Raw genomic sequence first — 20678 nt, 5'->3', positions numbered from 1 at the left:
CAGGCTCTGATCAGGCCCTACACCCAAACAAGGGCACTGCGTTCATCCACCTCTGGCCTGCTCGCCTCCCTACCACTGAGGAAGTACAGCTCCCGCTCAGCCCAGTCAAAACTGTTCGCTGCTCTGGCCCCCCAATGGTGGAACAAACTCCCTCACGACGCCAGGACAGCGGAGTCAATCACCACCTTCCGGAGACACCTGAAACCCCACCTCTTTAAGGAATACCTAGGATAGGATAAGTAATCCCTCTCACCCCCCCCCTTTTAAGATTTAGATGCACTATTGTAAAGTGACTGTTCCACTGGATGTCATAAGGTGAATGCACCAATTTGTAAGTCGCTCTGGATAAGAGCGTCTGCTAAATGACTTAAATGTAAATGTAATGTAAATGAAATGGTCTTGAACAGTGGTTGGTCTGCGTGGCAGAGTTGTTCAATAGGTGACATCTTAGGTAGGTTCCATTGTCCCTTGAGAGTCACCCTAATAAAGTTTCGTAGTTGTAGGTAGCTAAAGAAGTCCCTGTTAGGCAAGTGGGATATCTGTTTCAGCTGATCAAAGGACATAAGAACTCCCTCCTCGTAACAATGTTCCAGAAGAGTGATCCCCCTCATCAGACTATGGTCTAAAGTTACTATTCTGGAAAAACATAGGAATCAATCTATTGTTCCATAAAGGGGTTTTAGGGGAAAGGAATCCCTCTCGTCTGAACAGCTCATGCAGTTTGCACCATGCCAGGACATAATGTATGATTACAGGGTTGTCTGTGATGGTTTCTATAGATTTTCTGTCCCATTTGTAAAACAATTCTGCCCCAGTGTCATCATTTACCTCAAGCTTTTCAATGTTCAACCATGTGGGAGAGGGACCATTGTCAAACCTCTGAGCCAGAAACCTAGACTGTGCAGCCCAGTAGTACATTCTAAAATTGGGGAGGTTTAAGCCCCCTTGACTGTAATCAAGGGTCAGTTTATCCAGGCCAACCCTAGGGGTTTTGCCGTGCCAGATAAACCGTCTGGTCAGCTTGTCGATCGAGGAAAAGAATACTGCAGGAACAGGGATATGGAGAGATTGAAACAGATATAGAAATCTGGGCAGGACATTAATTTTAATTACATTGATTCTACCCAGTAGAGTGAGAGGTAAGTCCATCCATTTACAAAGGTCACCCTCCACCTTTTGCAACAAACTGGCCAGGTTGATTTTATAGAGGTTGTTCAGATTACCATCCACCATTATGCCCAAATATGTGAAGCCCATAGGCGACCATCTAAAAGGAAACTTGTGCTTGATGGTATGATGGTCAAAGACATACAACGGTAGGATTTCGCTTTTATCAAAATTGACCTTATATCCAGAGAAAGAACTAGAACACTGTAGTAGGATCTGCAAGTGAGAGAGGGAATGTTCTGGGTTTGTTAGAAATAAGATAAGGTCATCCGCAAAGAGTGGTAATTTATGGATATCGGGGCGCACCTCAAAGCCATGTATGTCAGGGCACGTTCTAATAGCCTCAGCCAATGGTTCGATGGCGAGGGCAAAGAGGTGGGGGCTAATTGGGAAACCTTGTCTGTTCCCCCTATAAAGAGGGAAAGAGGAGGAAGTAATCCCATTGGTAGCAATCCTAGCTTTAGGAGATTTGTAGTGATTTTATCAAATTTACAAACATGGTACCTAAACTGAAATTTTCCAAGACGCATCGAGGGAGACTGCGACACTAGGTATTTTGTTTTTGTTAGCAAGGTGAATTATATCAAATCTATTAATTATGAAGCCAGTCTGATCTGGGTTGACCAACAGGGGGAGACATGACTCCAGTCTCCTAGATAGCATCTTGGTGACCAGTTTACAATCTGGGTTAAGGAGAGAGATTGGTCTATAGGAGGTGCACTTTAGCGGATTTTTCCCTTTCTTGTGGATTACAGTAATCACTGCTTGAGAGAAAGACTCTGGAAAGCAGTTGTCTTCCTTGGCTTTTTTAAGTACCTCCATAAGGTACTAAATTCTTTATATAACTCTGGAGGGAAGCCATCCTCCGCAGGAGATTTATTAGAAGGTAAGGATTTAATGGCCTCCAACAATTCAGGAACTGAGAAGTGTTCACTCAGGCGCTCGCTGTCTTCCCCTGACAGGCATGGGAGGTTGAGAGAGGAGAGAAAGGAGTCTATCTCTGATAGATCATCGCTTCATTGGGAAGTGTAGAGGTCTTCATAGTATTTCTTAAAAGTATTATGAATTTCAATAGGGTCGAAAGATATTTCATTAGTAAGAGTTTATATAGCATTAATATGTATTTCATTTTTTATTATATTTCATTTTTTATTTACCAAAAGCCTGTATAGAACTTTAGTCGGGCATCTTTGGAAGGTTTTCTCTAGCTCTGAGATTTCAGATTCAAGGGCACTCAGTTCCGCACCGTGTTTTCTCTTCAGCCCTTTAGTATAGGAAATGATCTGTCCCCTCAGATAGGCCTTCAATGTGTCCCAAAGAATGAAACTGTCAGGAGCGGAGGGTTTGTTTGTCAAAGTAAAAATATTGATCTGCTCTTTGATGAATGCACAAAATTCAGGTTGCTTTAGGAGTGTAGAATTTAGTCTCCATCTATATGCTCCATTTACCTTGGTAGGAATGGAGATTGATAATACCAGAGGAGAATGGTCACTAAGCAATCTGGTGAGATACTCGACATCTAACACTCTATGAAACAGTTGGGTCAAAAGTAAATAGTTATCTATGCGTGTGTGTGTCTTGTGTGGGTGTGAATAAAAAGAGTCCCTATACTGTGGGTGCAACTGTCTCCAGATGTCTAATAAATTGAGATCTTTCATGAATGACATGGTGAGCTTGCCGGCTTTGGTAAGAAGTGAGGGTTTATCAGAGGACCTATCAAGAACTCCATCTAAACAAAAATGTAAATCTCCTCCCACCAGTAGCCATCATGGTGGTGCTTGAGCGACCTGAAGGAAGACATTCGAAATAAACGTATGGTCATCGAAGTTAGGAGCATAAATATTGAAATGGGTCCAAGTCTCTGATAACATATGCCCCTGCACCAAAACAAACCTGCTAGAGGGATCAGAGATGGTGTTGTTGATGCAGAAGGGGATGTGTCTACTTATCCAAATTGCAGTTCCTCTTGCTTTGGAGTTAAAAGAGAACGCAAAAACTTGTCCTACCCATTCCCTCTTCAATTTCTTGTATTCACTGGCTGTAAGATGTGTTTCTTGTAAAAACACAACGTCAGCGTTTAATTTCTTAAGGTATGTATAGACTCTTTTCCTTTTAATCGGGCTGTTAAGACCTTTTACGTTGAATGTGACATATTGTAGTGGATTAAGCATAGGTTGGGTTTAAATATGTAACTGAAAGGAAATCTATCATATGTAGATAATTAGGAAATGTTTCATCTTCGGTTTGAACACAGAAGTGACCTATGTGTCTCTTTAGGAAGGAAACAATAAACATAGATAAAAGGAAGAAAAAATTATAAAAATCCCACCCACCCCGATTGTCAGACTAAAACAACAATCCCAACAATCAACCATGAATACACTTGTAGAGATACGTTGCTGCTCACTTTCCATCTTGCTATTACTAGCTAAACCTTGGTGTAAACTAAAACCTGTGAGCTCTCTAAGTTGAAAACAAACGTTGTGAATAGATATTTATGGCTGAATATTTACTGCCCACTGTAAGGGCTGCTTGAGTCTCTTTTTGAAAGATTAACATAAATGAGGTGGAAAGCAGTGGGCCAAAGCCCACTTATTTGCTTCGCCTAGTGGATATGGACTGAACCAAAATATACTCTGCTGTAAATGTAATAGAACTCACCCCGGAAAGATACAGTTAGTTGAAAATGTACAAATCAATTATAGTGACCGGAAGATATCAGCAGATCAGTCCGGATAAGAGAAAACAAACAAACTGCATTTTATCCCCCAGAGAGACCGTCCTGGCTCACACGTTGTTCAGTTCTTTGAGAAAAGTGTGCACTTCTCCCGGTGTGTTGAAGAGATGGCTTCGGCCTTTGTACTGAACTTTAATCCGCGCAGGGTGGATGAGGTAGCCGGTGATGTTCTTCTCCTTCGGTGCTTTGGCGGCAGGTCTGAACTGCTTGCGACGTCTGGCGAGATCCACGCTCATATCCGGGAAAAGGCTGACCCTCTTTCCATCGATGGTGATGTCCCCCTTGGCTCTTGCGAGTTGCAGTATCTTCTCTCAGTCTTGGAAACGGAAGAACCTGATCAGGACGGCCCATGGGGGCTTATCTGGCCAGGGTTTCGGCGCTGATGTTCTGTGGGCGCGTTCGATTTCCAGAGGCTTGGTGAAGTTGATTATGCCTAGGACCTCCGGGATCCATTGATTGAAGAAACGGACCGGGTCACGGCCCTCGCTGTCCTCTTTCAATCCCACCACACGGATATTACTACGTCTACTCTGGTTCTCCATCTGATCAACCTTGTTTTTGAGGTAGGCATTGTCCTTTTGCAGTTGTATCAAGACCTGGTCATGTCGAGTGATGGTATCTTCAACTGTGGTAATGCGCATTCTTCAGCTGGATCTTCACAACTAGCTATCGAGCTAAACAGCAACCCTGGTTGATTACTCCTGGCTAGCGTTTCCACCCACGTAGCTTGAAGCTAGCCCGGCCAGAGCTCCTAGCATACTCCTGGGCTTCTATACCCGGATCCACGACCGGTCTATCGATGTCACCGCATGAAGAGGAATAAACAGACTCACCCCATCGCAACGTCCTCCAAAGGCTAACTCACTAGCCCTCGCTATCTCCTTGCTTGCTAACTCGGCATGCTAACTGCTAGCTTGTTTAGCTTGTTTAGCCCAGAACACACCCAAGAACCTCCAGAAGCTAACCAGCTAGCTACAAGCTATTTAGCTACCAGCTAGCTAGCTACAAGCTATTTAGCTACCAGCTATAATAATAATAATAATAATATATGCCATTTAGCAGACTCTTTTATCCAAAGCGACTTACAGTCATGTGTGCATACATTCTACGTATGGGTGGTCCCGGGGATCGAACCCACTACCCTGGCATTGCAAGCGCCATGCTCTACCAACTGAGCTACAGAAGGACTAGCTAGTTACAAGCTACTTAGTCATTGTTCGTTTTCTTAACCTGGATAACACTCGCCAGCCCAGCCCCCCTGCCCCATCCACCGCTGCCCCTGGACTCTGATCACTTGGCTACATAGCTGATGCACGCTGGACTGTCCATTAATCACGGTACTCCATTCTGCTTGTTTGTTTTATCTGTCGGCCCCGTTGCCTAGTCAATGCCATTTTACCTGCTGTTGTTATGCTAGCTGATTAGCTGTTGTCTCACCCACTGTTTTAGCTAGCTCTCCCAATTCAACACCTGTGATTACTGTATGCCTCGCTGTATGTCTCTCTCAAATGTCAATATGCCTTGTATACTGTTGCTCAGGTTAGTTATCATTGTTTTAGTTCACTATGGAGCCCCTAGTCCCACTCCTCATACCCCTGATACCTCCCTTGTCCCTCCTCCAACATATGCGGTGACCTCACCCATTACAACCAGCATGTCCAGAGATAAAACCTCTCTCATCATCACCCAGTGCCTGGGCTTACCTCCGCCATACCCGCACCCCACCATACCCCTGTCTGCGCATTATGCCCTGAATATATTCTGCCATGTCCAGAAACCTGCTCCTCTAATTCTCTGTCCCCAAAGCCCTAGGCGACCAGTTTTGATAGCCCTTAGCCACACCCTCATACTACTCCTTCTCTGTTCCGCGGGTGATGTGGAGGTAAACCCTGGCCCTGCATGTCCCCAGGCACCCTCATTTGTTGACTTCTGTGATCGAAAAAGCCTTGGTTTCATGCATGTCAACATCAGAAGCCTCCTCCCTAAGTTTGTTTTACTCACTGCTTTTGCACACTCTGCTAACCCTGATGTCCTTGCCGTGTCTGAATCCTGGCTCAGGAAGGCCACCAAAAATTCAGAGATTTCCATACCCAACTATAACATCTTCCGTCAAGATAGAACTGCTAAAAGGGGAGGAGTTGCAGTCTACTGCAGAGATAGCCTGCAAAGTAATGTCATACTTTCCAGGTCTATACCCAAACAGTTCGAACTACTAATTCTGAAAATCACTCTCTCCAGAAATAAGTCTCTCACTGTTGCCGCCTGCTACCGACTCCGCTCAGCTCCCAGCTGTGCCCTGGACACCATTTGTGAATTGATTGCCCCCCATCTAGCTTCAGAGTTTGTTCTGCTTGGTGACCTAAACTGGGATATGCTTAACACCCCGGCAGTCCTACAATCTAAGCTAGATGCCCTCAATCTCACACAAATCATCAAAGAACCCACCAGGTACAACCCTAACTCTGTAAGCAAGGGCACCCTCATAGACGTCATCCTGACCAACTGGCCCTCCAAATACGCCTCCGCTGTCTTCAACCAGGATCTCAGCGACCACTGCCTCATTGCCTGTATACGCTACGGTGCCGCAGTCAAACGACCACCCCTCATCACTGTCAAACGCTCCCTAAAACACTTCTGTGAGCAGGCCTTTCTAATCGACCTGGCCCGGGTATCCTGGAAGGACATTGACCTCATCCCGTCAGGTGAGGATGCTTGGTCATTCTTTAAGAGTAACTTCCTCACCATTTTAGATAAGCATGCTCCGTTCAAAAAATGCAGAACTAAGAACAGATACAGCCCTTGGTTCACTCCAGACCTGACTGCCCTCGACCAGCACAAAAACATCCTGTGGCGGACTGCAATAGCATCGAACAGTCCCCGCGATATGCAACTGTTCAGGGAAGTCAGGATCCAATACACGCAGTCAGTCAGGAAAGCTAAGGCCAGCTTCTTCAGGCAGAAGTTTGCATCCTGTAGCTCCAACTCCAAAAAGTTCTGGGACACTGTGAAGTCCATGGAGAACAAGAGCACCTCCTCCCAGCTGCCCACTGCACTGAGGCTAGGGAACACGGTCACCACCGACAAATCCATGATTATCGAAAACTTCAACAAGCATTTCTCAACGGCTGGCCATGCCTTCCGCCTGGCTACTCCTACCTCGGCCAACAGCCCCGGCCCCCCCGCAGCTCCTCGCCCAAGCCTCTCCAGGTATCTCCTTTACCCAAATCCAGATAGCAGATGTTCTGAAAGAGCTGCAAAACCTGGACCCGTATAAATCAGCTGGGCTTGACAATCTGGACCCTCTATTTCTGAAACTATCCGCCGCCATTGTCGCAACCCCTATTACCAGCCTGTTCAACCTCTCTTTCATATCGTCTGAGATCCCCAAGGACTGGAAAGCTGCCACAGTCATCCCCCTCTTCAAAGGGGGTGACACCCTGGACCCAAACTGTTACAGACCTATATCCATCCTGCCCTGCCTATCTAAGGTCTTCGAAAGCCAAGTCAACAAACAGGTGACTGACCATCTCGAATCCCACCGTACCTTCTCCGCTATGCAATCCGGTTTCCGAGCCGGTCACGGGTGCACCTCAGCCACACTCATGGTACTAAACGACATCATAACCGCCATCGATAAAAGACAGTACTGTGCAGCCGTCTTCATCGACCTTGCCAAGGCTTTCGACTCTGTCAATCACCATATTCTTATCGGCAGACTCAGTAGCCTCGGTTTTTCGGATGACTGCCTTGCCTGGTTCACCAATTACTTTGCAGACAGAGTTCAGTGTGTTAAATCAGAGGGCATGTTGTCCGGTCCTCTGGCAGTCTCTATGGGGGTGCCACAATGTTCAATTCTCGGGCCGACTCTTTTCTCTGTATATATCAATGATGTTGCTCTTGCTGTGGGCGATTCCCTGATCCACCTCTACGCAGACAACACCATTGTATACACTTTCGGCCCGTCATTGGACACTGTGCTATCTAACCTCCAATCGAGCTTCAATGCCATACAACACTCCTTCCGTGGCCTCCAACTGCTCTTAAACGCTAGTAAAACCAAATGCATGCTTTTCAACCGATCGCTGCCTTCACCCGCATGCCCGACTAGCATCACCACACTGGATGGCTTCCGACCTTGAATATGTGGACACCTATAAGTACCTAGGTGTCTGGCTAGACTGCAAACTCTCCTTCCAGACCCATATCAAACATCTCCAATCGAAAATCAAATCAAGAATCGGCTTTCTATTCCGCAAAAAAAGCCTCCTTCACTCATGGAGGATTTCATGTCGTCAATGGAAGAATGGAGTTCAGCCAATTTCTTATCAATTTTCACAGAAATACCTTTGTTACCATTCTGAATTTCCCAGAGGAGAATAGCCAGCAGGTCGGCAGACTCGCAAGAGGCTGCTGAGAGCAACAGTCTGGAACTGTCATCTGAGTTATGAGGGCTAATGCTAATCTTGCTAGCTTTAGCGTTATCGTTATCTTGGGAATCAACAACGTTTTGGTCGTCCTTCTTGCCTCTCGGTCGAAGGTCCATGGCTCTTTGGGAAGGTAGGTACTTGACAATTTATCAGCTGATGTTAGAATATTGTTTCAACTTTGTTATTTAGGTAATAATAGAATAACTTTGAAGAGCTCAGTTTGTCAACGTCTGCTCAGCTCCTCAGCATCACGTGCTCCCCCACTTCTTAAATTCGGACCCGTTTCCCAGTTCCTGCCGATGAATAACATCCCAACAGCAGGATGCTGCGACCACCATGCTTCACTGTGGGAATGGTGTTCTTGGGGCGATGGGAGGTGTTGGATTTTTGCCAGACATCGTACCTTATTTAATATGTTTGTGTAGTCTCCCACATGCTTTTTGACGAACACCAAACGTGTTTGCTTATTTTTTTCATTAAGCAATGGCTCTTTTCTGGCCACTCTTCCGTAAAGCCCACCTGTGTGGAGTGAATGGCTTAAAGTGTTCCTATAGACAGATACTCCAATCTCCACTGTGGAGCTTTGCAGCTCCTTCAGGGTTATCTTTGGTCTCTTTTTTGCCTCTCTGATTAATGTCCTCCTTGCCTGGTCCGTGAGTTTTGGTGGACAGCCCTCTCTTGGCAGGTTTGTTGTGGTGCCTTATTCTTTCCATTTTATTATAATGGACTTAATGTTGCTCCGTGGGATGTACAACGTTTTTAAATAAAATAATATAACCCAAACCTGATCTGTACTTCTCCACAACTTTGTGCCTGACCTGTTTGGAGAGCTACTTGGTCTTCATGGTGCCGCTTGCTTGGTGGTGCCCCTTGTTTAGTCGTGTTGTAGACTCTGGGGCCGTTCAGAACAGGTGTGTATACACTGAGATCATGTGACAGATCATGTAACACTTAGTTTACACACAAATTTACTTTATTTGACTAATTATGTGACTTGTTAAAGCTTGGGCTCAAATGGGTGACCCCAAGCATACTTGCAAGGAAAGTTGTGGCAAAATTACTTAAGGACAACAAAGTCAAGATATTGGAGTGGCCATCAAAGCCCTGACCTCAATCCCATAGAAAATGTGTATGCAGAACTGAAAAAGCATGTGCGAGCAAGGTGGCCTACAATTCTGACTCAGTTACACCAGCTCTGTCAGGAGGAATGGGCCAAAATTCACCCAACTTATTGTGGGAAGCTTGTGGAAGGCTACCCGAAACATTTGACCCAAGCTCAACCATTTAAGGGCAATGCTACTAAATACTAATTGATTGTATGTAAACTTCTGACCCATTGGGAATGTCATGATAGAAATAAAAACTGAAAAAAAATCATAATTCTGACATTTCACATTCAGGGATTTTTTGCTAGGATTAAATGTCAGGAATTGTGTAAAACTGAGTTTAAATGTATTTGCCTACACACAAAAAAAAAACACTGTACTATTTCCCAGGAACCACATTCCAAAAGCCTTGAAAAATGGTACTTCTCATATAACGGTGCATACATGTACGCAGTAAAAAGGGAAATTAGAAACAGAGAAAGGTAAATTGATTCCAACATTCTATTATCAACATACCTGGGCGCATGAGATTTCATTTAGGAAGAAAGCTACATCTCCCAGGAAAACAAGAGAATTTGGTGTTGTGGTACCTGGCAGAACAGCTAGCGTTGGTAAATAGAGGGTCTTCTGTGGCAGTCCAGATCCAAAATAACTTTATTTAATGAAACACTCCTCCATAGCTCTCTCGGCCGCATGCCCCTACATCCACCATTGTGAACCTGTAACTGGCATGATCTCTGTCTCCGTATCTCGCTTATTATAAGTGTTGCTAGGTACAGTGCCTTGCGAAAGTATTCGGCCCCCTTGAACTTTGCGAACTTTTGCCACATTTCAGGCTTCAAACATAAAGATATAAAACTGTATTTTTTTGTGAAGAATCAACAACAATGATCCAAAACATAAAGCAAAATCTACAATGGAATGATTCAAAAATAAACATATCCAGGTGTTAGAATGGCCAAGTCAAAGTCATCTAGCAGACACTCCCATTCAGAGCGACCAACAGGAGCAAGCAATGTCAAGCGCCTCGCCCAAGGGCACATCGACAGATCTCCCACCAAGTCAAATCGGGGCCCAAAACCAGCAACCTCTCGGCCACCGGCCCAAGCTCCCAATCGCCTTACCACCAACCATCCAAGATCCCCCCACAGTTCCCCGAGAGCTGCCCCTCAACCATACCGGCCTGAGTACCTCTGATCTCGTCTGATCTCGGAAGCTAAGCAGGGTCGGGCCTGGTTAGTACTTGGATCGGAGACGGCCTGGGAATACCAGGTGCTGTAAGCTTTTTGTCACTGCCTTGTGGAATTTCAACTCTTTGTCCATTTTCTCCCACAAGGCTGAAATATGTGCCCTCGCTTTGAAATAAGTAAGCAAGGTTAGTTTGTATTTCATCCAACGATCTGTGCTACAAATTATGGCTATAGTATATGCAATTTCTTCCACTTTTTAAGTGACACAAAGATGCTTATCGAAATGGTGAAAATGCAACATCTGTTAACCCTTCGAAACAGCCCCTATGACCATTTTAAGGCACATCCGTTTGGCACAGAAAGCTGAACGTGAACACATATCCTCATTGAGGTATGCTTTTACAGAATCCTGAGTTTTAAGTCTATACGTTAAGAACTGACTCATTTACACAAGGTTGAATTCACTATTTCTAACAAACATCAGTTTGGGTTTGGAAAAACACTTTTAGGGTCATTTTAACCACTTCCGGTTGGTTCAGGAAGCTTAGAATCGACACAGGTAGACCTCATAGTAGCCTGATGTATTGTCATCGAAGACAGGTTCACAGGGCAATATTAACCCACATAGGCTCTAGGTTGAATTTAGGGTTGCAGGCAATGCATTCCTATGGGGAGAGAAGTCAGTGAAAACTGTTTGATGTAGACACCTTCTTTTAACTGTTAAGGGTTAATGCTACACGGTCAAGGCTTGCACAGATCGGAAGGACCTCAGGAATGTACCTGAGGTCGAATTGTGCTTCTCACCCTAACGGTGCTCTCACTGTCACCAAAAAGCAAATGACATTTAGGGCCACAATTAATTTTGGGCCTACATTTTCTCATGGTAACTGTGCTTAGACCCAGCGAGCTACGGTCAAGCGGGGCATCTCGTTGAACTCGGCACAGCCTAGAGATTATGGTAATACCATTGCAGGCTCTGTGTGTCTTTATGCACTGCATTTTTCAACCCATCCTTGCTGTGTGTGTGTGAGAGAGCTTTTCTTTGACATATGTTTGGGAAATGTTGTTGTGGACATAGAAAATAGACATAAAACGATTAGATGTTCCATGAAGGTGTACTTTTGAGAGCGAAAACCTTGGGGGTGGGGGGGGGGCAATCAGGCAAAACAATGAAGGTATTTTACAGGGCCCTAATGGACTACAGACATTGACAGTCTCCTAGCCTAAAAACAAATGCTGAAAGCACTGCCTAGATTTTGAGGTAAACCCATTGTCCATTATTTGATTTGATTTGATCTGGGCAGGGCAGGGAAGCACTAACAAACTGCATTTAGTCCAATAAAAAGACACAACATTATTAGGGTAATAAAAAAAAAGTCCATAAAGTTGTCATAAGTATGAACCTAGGATGTGCCCTCTTTTTCCCCCACACAAGAGTGAAATATATGGTCTGGAAATGCAAGCAATGTTTGAGCTTTTCAGTGTGTGTCACAAGGTGGGGTCATGCTCCACGCATGACACAAGAGAACCCTTTGCTGGAGCAAAATGCTTACAGCACCTGGTATTCCCAGGCGGTCTCCCATCCAAGTACTAACCAGGCCCTACCCTGCTTAGCTTCCGAGATCGGACATATATTTTTTTCTTCTTTTATTATGAAAAAACATATTTACAACATTCAGTCAATAATAATTAAGGATGAACAATTCACCCTTTTACAAAATCAGAAAAATAATAGAAAAACCATTTAAAACACAATCATTCACTAATACCAATTAGTAATTAAATACAAGTTTCCACACAAACAGTTTTTCAAAATTTCCTCCACCGTATTTATATATGATCTCTGTATCCTTTTCTAAAATCCTCCTAAAAAGACCTTCCACACTCACACATTTCCCTTCATAATGACCCATGTTCCTTCTTAATCTTACAGCGTATCTAGCATGACTTAAAACATAATTAACCAAATTAAAATTCAAAACTTTACTTTTCCCATTAATCCCAAAAAGAAAGAATCTTCTCCATTCCACCTCATTAAAAATCTCCTCCCCCCAATGTTTTACGAAAAGCCCTTTTAAAAACTCATGAAAATCTTTTAACCTGCTACATTCAACAAAAAAAGTGCATAAAATGTTCCACCCCCGTACCACAAATATCACATTCTCTTTTGATATCATTATTTATTTGATTCAAAACCACATTTGTAAAAATCCTATTATGTTTCAATTTAAAATCATTGTCTTCACACTCTATAGAATTATAATTTACATTTACATTCTTCCATATTGATTTCACATCCATATTTGCAAACACCCTAGACCACACTTTTTCCGAAGCAGTGACTTTTATCTCTTTTAAAATACATATTCTCCACAGTAGTTTTACTAATCTCTTCATCTATTTCAACCACATTATCACATATTGCCTGAAACGGAAGGAACCCAGGAATTACCTCATATGCAAAGTCACCTATCTGCCTCATCCCAGCCCTCATAAAATATTTACAAAACAACGTCATATTATTACACTTTATCTTTGGATTTAAAAATATTGGTTGATTTAAAATATTTTCTAAAATGGTACATTCATAATAAATATTTGGTAAAAATTGCCCCCAAGCCTCAAACACTTCTCTATAAAACAACAGTATATTACCTAACATTTCCTTCTTCATACTCATCAATAAATCATTGTCCCCCACCCTCCCTACCTCTTGCAAATAATCTTTAAAAAAACCTTTTCCACCCATAATCCAATTCACCAAATAAATATTTCAATACCATTTTTACTCTAATTGCTGTTTTCCTTACACTTAAATCTACCAGCTTCAAACCCCCCTCCTCATAACCTGCAATCAAAGTTTTAAAAGCTATTTTCACCCCCTTCCCATCCCATAAAAAAAATAACAAAAATCTTATTCATTTCAGATAAAACCCATTCTGGCATATCCAAAACATTTACATTACATTTAAGTCATTTAGCAGACGCTCTTATCCAGAGCGACTTACAAATTGGTGCATTCACCTTATGACATCCAGTGGAACAGTCACTTTACAATAGTGCATCTAAATCTTAAAGGGGGGGGGTGAGAGGGATTACTTATCCTATCCTAGGTATTCCTTAAAGAGGTGGGGTTTCAGGTGTCTCCGGAAGGTGGTGATTGACTCCGCTGTCCTGGCGTCGTGAGGGAGTTTGTTCCACCATTGGGGGGCCAGAGCAGCGAACAGTTTTGACTGGGCTGAGCGGGAGCTGTACTTCCTCAGTGGTAGGGAGGCGAGCAGGCCAGAGGTGGATGAACGCAGTGCTCTTGTTTGGGTGTAGGGCCTGATCAGAGCCTGGAGGTACTGAGGTGCCGTTCCCCTCACAGCTCCGTAGGCAAGCACCATGGTCTTGTAGCGGATGCGAGCTTCAACTGGAAGCCAGTGGAGAGAGCGGAGGAGTGGGGTGACGTGAGAGAACTTGGGAAGGTTGAACACCAGACGGGCTGCAGCGTTCTGGATGAGTTGTAGGGGTTTAATGGCACAGGCAGGGAGCCCAGCCAACAGCGAGTTGCAGTAATCCAGACGGGAGATGATAAGTGCCTGGATTAGGACCTGCGCCGCTTCCTGTGTGAGGCAGGGTCGTACTCTGCGGATGTTGTAGAGCATGAACCTACAGGAACGGGCCACCGCCTTGATGTTGGTTGAGAACGACAGGGTGTTGTCCAGGATCACGCCAAGGTTCTTAGCGCTTTGGGAGGAGGACACAATGGAGTTGTCAACCGTGATGGCGAGATCATGGAACGGGCAGTCCTTCCCCGGGAGGAAGAGCAGCTCCGTCTTGCCGAGGTTCAGCTTGAGGTGGTGATCCGTCATCTACACTGATATGTCTGCCAGACATGCAGAGATGCGATTCGCCACCTGGTCATCAGAAGGGGGAAAGGAGAAGATTAATTGTGTGTCGTCTGCATAGCAATGATAGGAGAGACCATGTGAGGTTATGACAGAGCCAAGTGACTTGGTGTATAGCGAGAATAGGAGAGGGCCTAGAACAGAGCCCTGGGGGACACCAGTGGTGAGAGCGCGTGGTGAGGAGACAGATTCTCGCCACGCCACCTGGTAGGAGCGACCTGTCAGGTAGGACGCAATCCAAGCATGGGCCGCGCCGGAGATGCCCAACTCGGAGAGGGTGGAGAGGAGGATCTGATGGTTCACAGTACCGAAGGCAGCCGATAGATCTAGAAGGATGAGAGCAGAGGAGAGAGAGTTAGCTTTAGCAGTGTGGAGCGCCTCCGTGATACAGAGGAGAGCAGTCTCAGTTGAATGACTAGTCTTGAAACCTGACTGATTTGGATCAAGAAGGTCATTCAGAGAGAGATAGCGGGAGAGCTGGCCAAGGACGGCACGTTCAAGAGTTTTGGAGAGAAAAGAAAGAAGGGATACTGGTCTGTAATTGTTGACATCGGAGGGATCGAGTGTAGGTTTTTTCAGAAGGGGTGCAACTCTCGCTCTCTTGAAGACGGAAGGGACGTAGCCAGCGGTCAGGGATGAGTTGATGAGCGAGGTGAGGTAAGGGAGAAGGTCTCCGGAAATGGTCTGGAGAAGAGAGGAGGGGATAGGGTCAAGCGGGCAGGTTGTTGGGCGGCCGGCCGTCACAAGACGCGAGATTTCATCTGGAGAGAAAGGGAGAAAGAGGTCAGAGCACAGGGTAGGGCAGTGTGAGCAGAACCAGCGGTGTCGTTTGACTTAGCAAACGAGGATCGGATGTCGTCGACCTTCTTCTCAAAATGGTTGACGAAGTCATCTGCAGAGAGGGAGGAGGGGGGGGAGGGGGAGAAGGATTCAGGAGGGAGGAGAAGGTGGCAAAGAGCTTCCTAGGGTTAGAGGCAGATGCTTGGAATTTAGAGTGGTAGAAAATGGCTTTAGCAGCAGAGAGAGAGGAGGAAAATGTAGAGAGGAGGGAGTGAAAGGATGCCAGGTCCGCAGGGAGGCGAGTTTTCCTCCATTTCCGTTCGGCTGCCCAGAGCCCTGTTCTGTGAGCTCGCAATGAGTCATCGAGCCACGGAGCGGGAGGGGGAGGACCGAGCCGGCCTGGAGGATAGGGGACATAGAGAGTCAAAGGATGCAGAGAGGGAGGAGAGGAGGGTTGAGGAGGCAGATTCAGGAGATAGGTTGGAGACGGTTTGAGCAGAGGGAAGAGATGATAGGATGGAAGAGGAGAGAGTAGCGGGGGAGAGAGAGCGAAGGTTGGGACGGCGCGATACCATCCGAGTAGGGGCAGTGTGGGAGGTGTTGGATGAGAGCGAGAGGGAAAAGGATACAAGGTAGTGGTCGGAGACTTGGAGGGGAGTTGCAATGAGGTTAGTGGAAGAACAGCATCTAGTAAAGATGAGGTCGAGCGTATTGCCTGCCTTGTGAGTAGGGGGAGAAGGTGAGAGGGTGAGGTCAAAAGAGGAGAGGAGTGGAAAGAAGGAGGCAGAGAGGAATGAGTCAAAAGGTAGACGTGGGGAGGTTAAAGTCGCCTAAAACTGTGAGAGGTGAGCCGTCCTCAGGAAAGGAGCTTATCAAGGCATCAAGCTCATTGATGAACTCTCCGAGGGAACCTGGAGGGCGATAAATGATAAGGATGTTAAGCTTGAAAGGGCTGGTAACTGTGACAGCATGGAATTCAAAGGAGGCGATAGACAGATGGGTAAGGGGAGAAAGAGAGAATGACCACTTGGGAGAGATGAGGATCCCGGCGCCACCACCCCGCTGACCAGAAGCTCTCGGGGTGTGCGAGAACACGTGGGCGGACGAAGAGAGAGCAGTAGGAGTAGCAGTGTTGTCTGTGGTGATCCATGTTTCCGTCAGTGCCAAGAAGTCGAGGGACTGGAGGGAGGCATAGGCTGAGATGAACTCTGCCTTGTTGGCCGCAGATCGGCAGTTCCAGAGGCTACCGGAGACCTGGAACTCCACGTGGGTCGAGCGCGCTGGGACCACCAGATTAGGGTGGCCGCGGCCATGCGGTGTGGAGCGTTTGTATGGTTTGTGCAGAGAGGAGAGAACAGGGATAGACAGACACATAGTTGACAGGCTACAGAAGAAGCTACGCTAATGCAAAGGAGATTGGAATGACAAGTGGACTACACGTCTCGAATGTTCAGAAAGTTAAGCTTACGTAGCAAGAATCTTATTGACTAAAATGATTAAAATGATACAGTACTGCTGAAGTAGGCTAGCTGGCAGTGGGTGCGTTGTTGACACTACACTAATCAAGTCGTTCCGTTGAGTGTAATAGTTTCGACAGTGCTGCTATTCGGGGGCTAGCTGGCTAGCTAGCAGTGTTGTTTACGTTACGTTGCGTTAAAAGAACGACAATAGCTGGCTAGCTAACCTAGAAAATCGCTCTAGACTACACAATTATCTTTGATACAAAGACGGCTATGTAGCTAGCTATGTAGCTAGCTACGATCAAACAAATCAAACCGTTGTACTGTAATGAAATGAAATGAAAATGTGATACTACCTGTGAATGCGACCGGGTTGTTGAGTTCTATTCAGAAGACGTTGGCTAGCGTTGGCTAGCTAGCAGTCGCATTCACACATTCATTCATTACATAAATAAAAATTGACATCAACAAGGAATTTATCACAATGACTTTCCCTTTTAAAAGACCTCCCCCTCCACATATTTACCACCTTCCTAACTTTATTTATTACACCACTCCATGTCAAATCCCTAGCTTCCATTTCATTCACCCCTAAAAACACTCCTAACACCTTAAAATAATCGTTTACCACCTTAAAAGTAAAATTTCCCTCAATAATCTTCCCAATATACATTACAACTAACTTCTCCATGTTAACCGTTGCACCTGATGCTTGTCCATATACTTTAAAACACTCCATCACCCTTTTTACACTTCCCTCATCTCTAACTGTTATAGTGGTATCATGTGCGTATTGATGAATCAAACTAAAACCTCCTTGTGGAGTCTGTACACAATTTATAAGATGATCTTTTTTAAGAAATGCTGCTAAAGGTTCTACCGATAAAACAAATAATAAAGCTGATAAAGGGCACCCCTGTCTCACAGATCTCTCAAGAATAAAAGAATCAGTTAAAACTCCATGACACTTCACCCTACTTTTTGCCTTCTTATATATTGTCAGCATCCCACTCCCCTCCACTTCACCTTCTTCCGAGGCACCCCCATAGCCCGATTTCCCCCAAAATCTGTGAGTCCCCAGTTCCTCCACCCAGCCCACTCCCCCACTCCTCCTGAAAACTCCCTCTTCTTATTTCTGAGTCCATACTGCTCCCTATTTCATTCATCTTCTGTTCCATCTCCTCCCTTCTTGCATTCTCCGTCTCTCCACCACGTCCTCTCCTCCATCATCTTCTTCTGGTCTCGGTGATACATCAGTCTCCACAAAAAGATCCTGGCTCCTCTCCTCATTCACAACCTCTCCACAGTTGCACTCGTCAGTTCTCATGTGACATCCTTTGCAAAATGCCCTTTCCTTTCCACCTACACATTCTCTTGCATAATGCCCTTGCTTCCCACACTTATAAGATTTGAATTCAGGGCAGTCCTTCAAAATATGACCAGGCTGAATACAAAGCCTACAAACTCTGACCTGCTTATCATGAATAACTCTAAAGTACTCTCCTCCTTCAAGTGTGTCAAACTTTGTAGAGTACGGCAATGATTTCACAGTGTCAGTAAATTTCACTTTGCAGTATCTCGTGCCATCTGCTATCTCCATCCCTGAAATCTGCTGATACACCCCAGCTACATAGCTTGGCCAATAATGTGTTGTCTTCCATATACACAGGCAAATTCATGAAAGAGACTATAAGTTCTGTAGTAAAACGCCAAATGGATCTACCTCCTGGTCCTCTTCCCCTGTCTTACCCACCAAGGGTAGAGACAGAGATGACCTCGCCTACTGAAATACCGGATTGGGCAAAGCCACCAGAAGACGACTCAAGCCAACCAACTACTGAACCTGACTGGAGGCAGGAAGAATCACCCTCTGCCTCAAGTGACACCTCTGAATGGGAACAGCTGATAGACTCATTGCTGATAGAGTAAGGGCACTGTCATGACCAGAGGCCCATATATGCACTGTAAGAAAAGTGTTTCCTCATTGTTGCTAGAGTAATGGGCACTGTCATAACCAGAGGCCCATATATGCACTGTAAGAAAAGTGTTTCCTCATTGTTGCTAGAGTAATGGGCACTGTCATAACCAGAGGCCCATATATGCACTGTAAGAAAAGTATTTCCTGTTGTAAGATATGTCATCACCCTCTCTGCTCTGAGGGAATGGGAGGAGCAGCAGATCGGGTGCAGAGAATCAAAAGGTATATAAAGAGACATTTGCCATTACTTTGGCGCTGACTTCTTGAATTCTGAATTCATTTAGACAACCATTTGACTTCGGGTAAATTGACACCTGACTCAAATTACTTAAGATTCTAACTTGTTGGATCTGAGAAGTGACTCTCCGATATACCGTTTAACTATCGATCAGCTGTTTTGTCGCTTTGCGCCAGGTACGTGGGTGCTGATGCAAATATATCCAGAGAGTTCTCTGTAGCCTCTCGATTGAGCTCAGCATCTCGACCTCGTTGCGAGCCGCGGACACTGCGGTAGTTCAACGGGTTTAACTATCGATCAGCTGTTTTGTCGCTTTGCGCCAGGTACGTGGGTGCTGATGCAAATATATCCAGAGAGTTCTTTGTAGCCTCTCGATTGAGCTCAGTATCGCGACCTCGTTGCGAGCCACTGACACTGCGGTAGTTCAACGGGGTTGAGAGCACTCTAGTCCTTAAGGTTATCCCTTGCTTTCTCTTATGGATGTCTGAATTGACCCTGTGGTTTTGCGCCAGGTACGTGGGTGCTGATGCAAATATATCCAGAGAGTTCTCTGTAGCCTCTCGATTGAGCTCAGTATCGCGACCTCGTTGCGGACACAGACTTTTTTGAATATTCCATTTGGGGCAGGGAATCACCAGCGGGTTCTCTCATCTGAGCCAAACTTGAATCTCTCAATTTAGTAAAGCACCGACTCCAAGTCAACCTCTCAGCCAGTAGAGGGGAGTCGCTACTAACTAAATTCTAAACAGAACTCTGACCGATTGAAACTCTGCTCCTGATCTCGTGGGTCTCCTCGTCATCTCTCAAAGGTAATTAAATAACTATTACAAGTATTTAATATAGAGATAAGTGTTATCATTGTACCAGGCATTTTATAAGAGCATTAAGTCAATTGCATGTTTTTGATTAACGCTGTGTGTGACCGAGTAACAATTGTGTATTTTGAAGTGTGTTTGATTGTAAAAGACAAAAAACAGAGTGTTTTCAAAAATAAACGGTAGTCTTATTTTGTCTCGAGTAAACGGTTCTCTCAAAGACAGTTAACGGCACGGGAGATAACAACTCTGACACTCCCCGCTACCGGGACACTGGAAACGGAGATCAGTACTCTATGACAGAGTAAGTTACTATTAAAAGACAAAGAGGAAGGTGTGTCCAGTAGTGATTCATTTAATTGTCTTATCGATCTATCTAAGTTTTATTTTCCAAGCGATACATAGCCGACGGGCAGAGTAGTGAGACTAAGTTGACTAAAGGTCTTCACACTTTAAACTAGATACATCACAGGGGGAAACACTCAACCACAGGGAAATCATATAGAGACTGGTAGGACTAGTGCTTAATAATAACTCAAGGACCAATTAGTGGTGAAACAAAGAGTCTAGAGGATAAAGGTGGGGTTCACACATCCCAGCTAGAGCTAGACCGTTGAGAGTGACAAGGCAAAAGACCTCTCTACGCGGACAACGCTTCGATATAGAAAGAGAGGCAGGGCTACGCGAGCGGTCCTGGGTATACCGAGATACCCTGAAGTACCTATAGTGCCCTGTCCGATCCAGGGAACGGGACGCTAACCACCTCTAGCCACCCCGCTGCCGGCCAAGGGGCGGGGCTGAAGGTTTCGTATCGCGACACTTGGCGCCCAACGTGGGGCCCCACACCTCTATATAAGACTCTACTACTACCTGAGTTAACGGCCCCTACC

The 20678-nt window shown here is 45.2% G+C and overlaps 1 long non-coding RNA gene and 1 pseudogene across 1 annotated transcript; both read left to right on the top strand.

Annotated features, from left to right (window-relative positions):
* The first annotated feature begins 3132 nt into the window (after positions 1-3132).
* LOC124039933 lies at positions 3133-19806 on the top strand. Its single transcript, XR_006839650.1, has 2 exons — positions 3133-3257; positions 18427-19806. It is a non-coding gene; the product is annotated as an uncharacterized LOC124039933 (long non-coding RNA).
* On the top strand, positions 10603-10721 carry LOC124040487 (annotated as a pseudogene).
* Positions 19807-20678: the final 872 nt, after the last annotated feature.

The sequence above is a fragment of the Oncorhynchus gorbuscha genome, linkage group LG07 (assembly GCF_021184085.1).
Source record: "Oncorhynchus gorbuscha isolate QuinsamMale2020 ecotype Even-year linkage group LG07, OgorEven_v1.0, whole genome shotgun sequence".
In the NCBI taxonomy this organism is placed as follows: domain Eukaryota; kingdom Metazoa; phylum Chordata; class Actinopteri; order Salmoniformes; family Salmonidae; genus Oncorhynchus; species Oncorhynchus gorbuscha.
The sequence above is the reverse complement of the archived record's forward strand: the minus strand, read 5'-3'. Positions and strand labels throughout refer to the sequence as shown.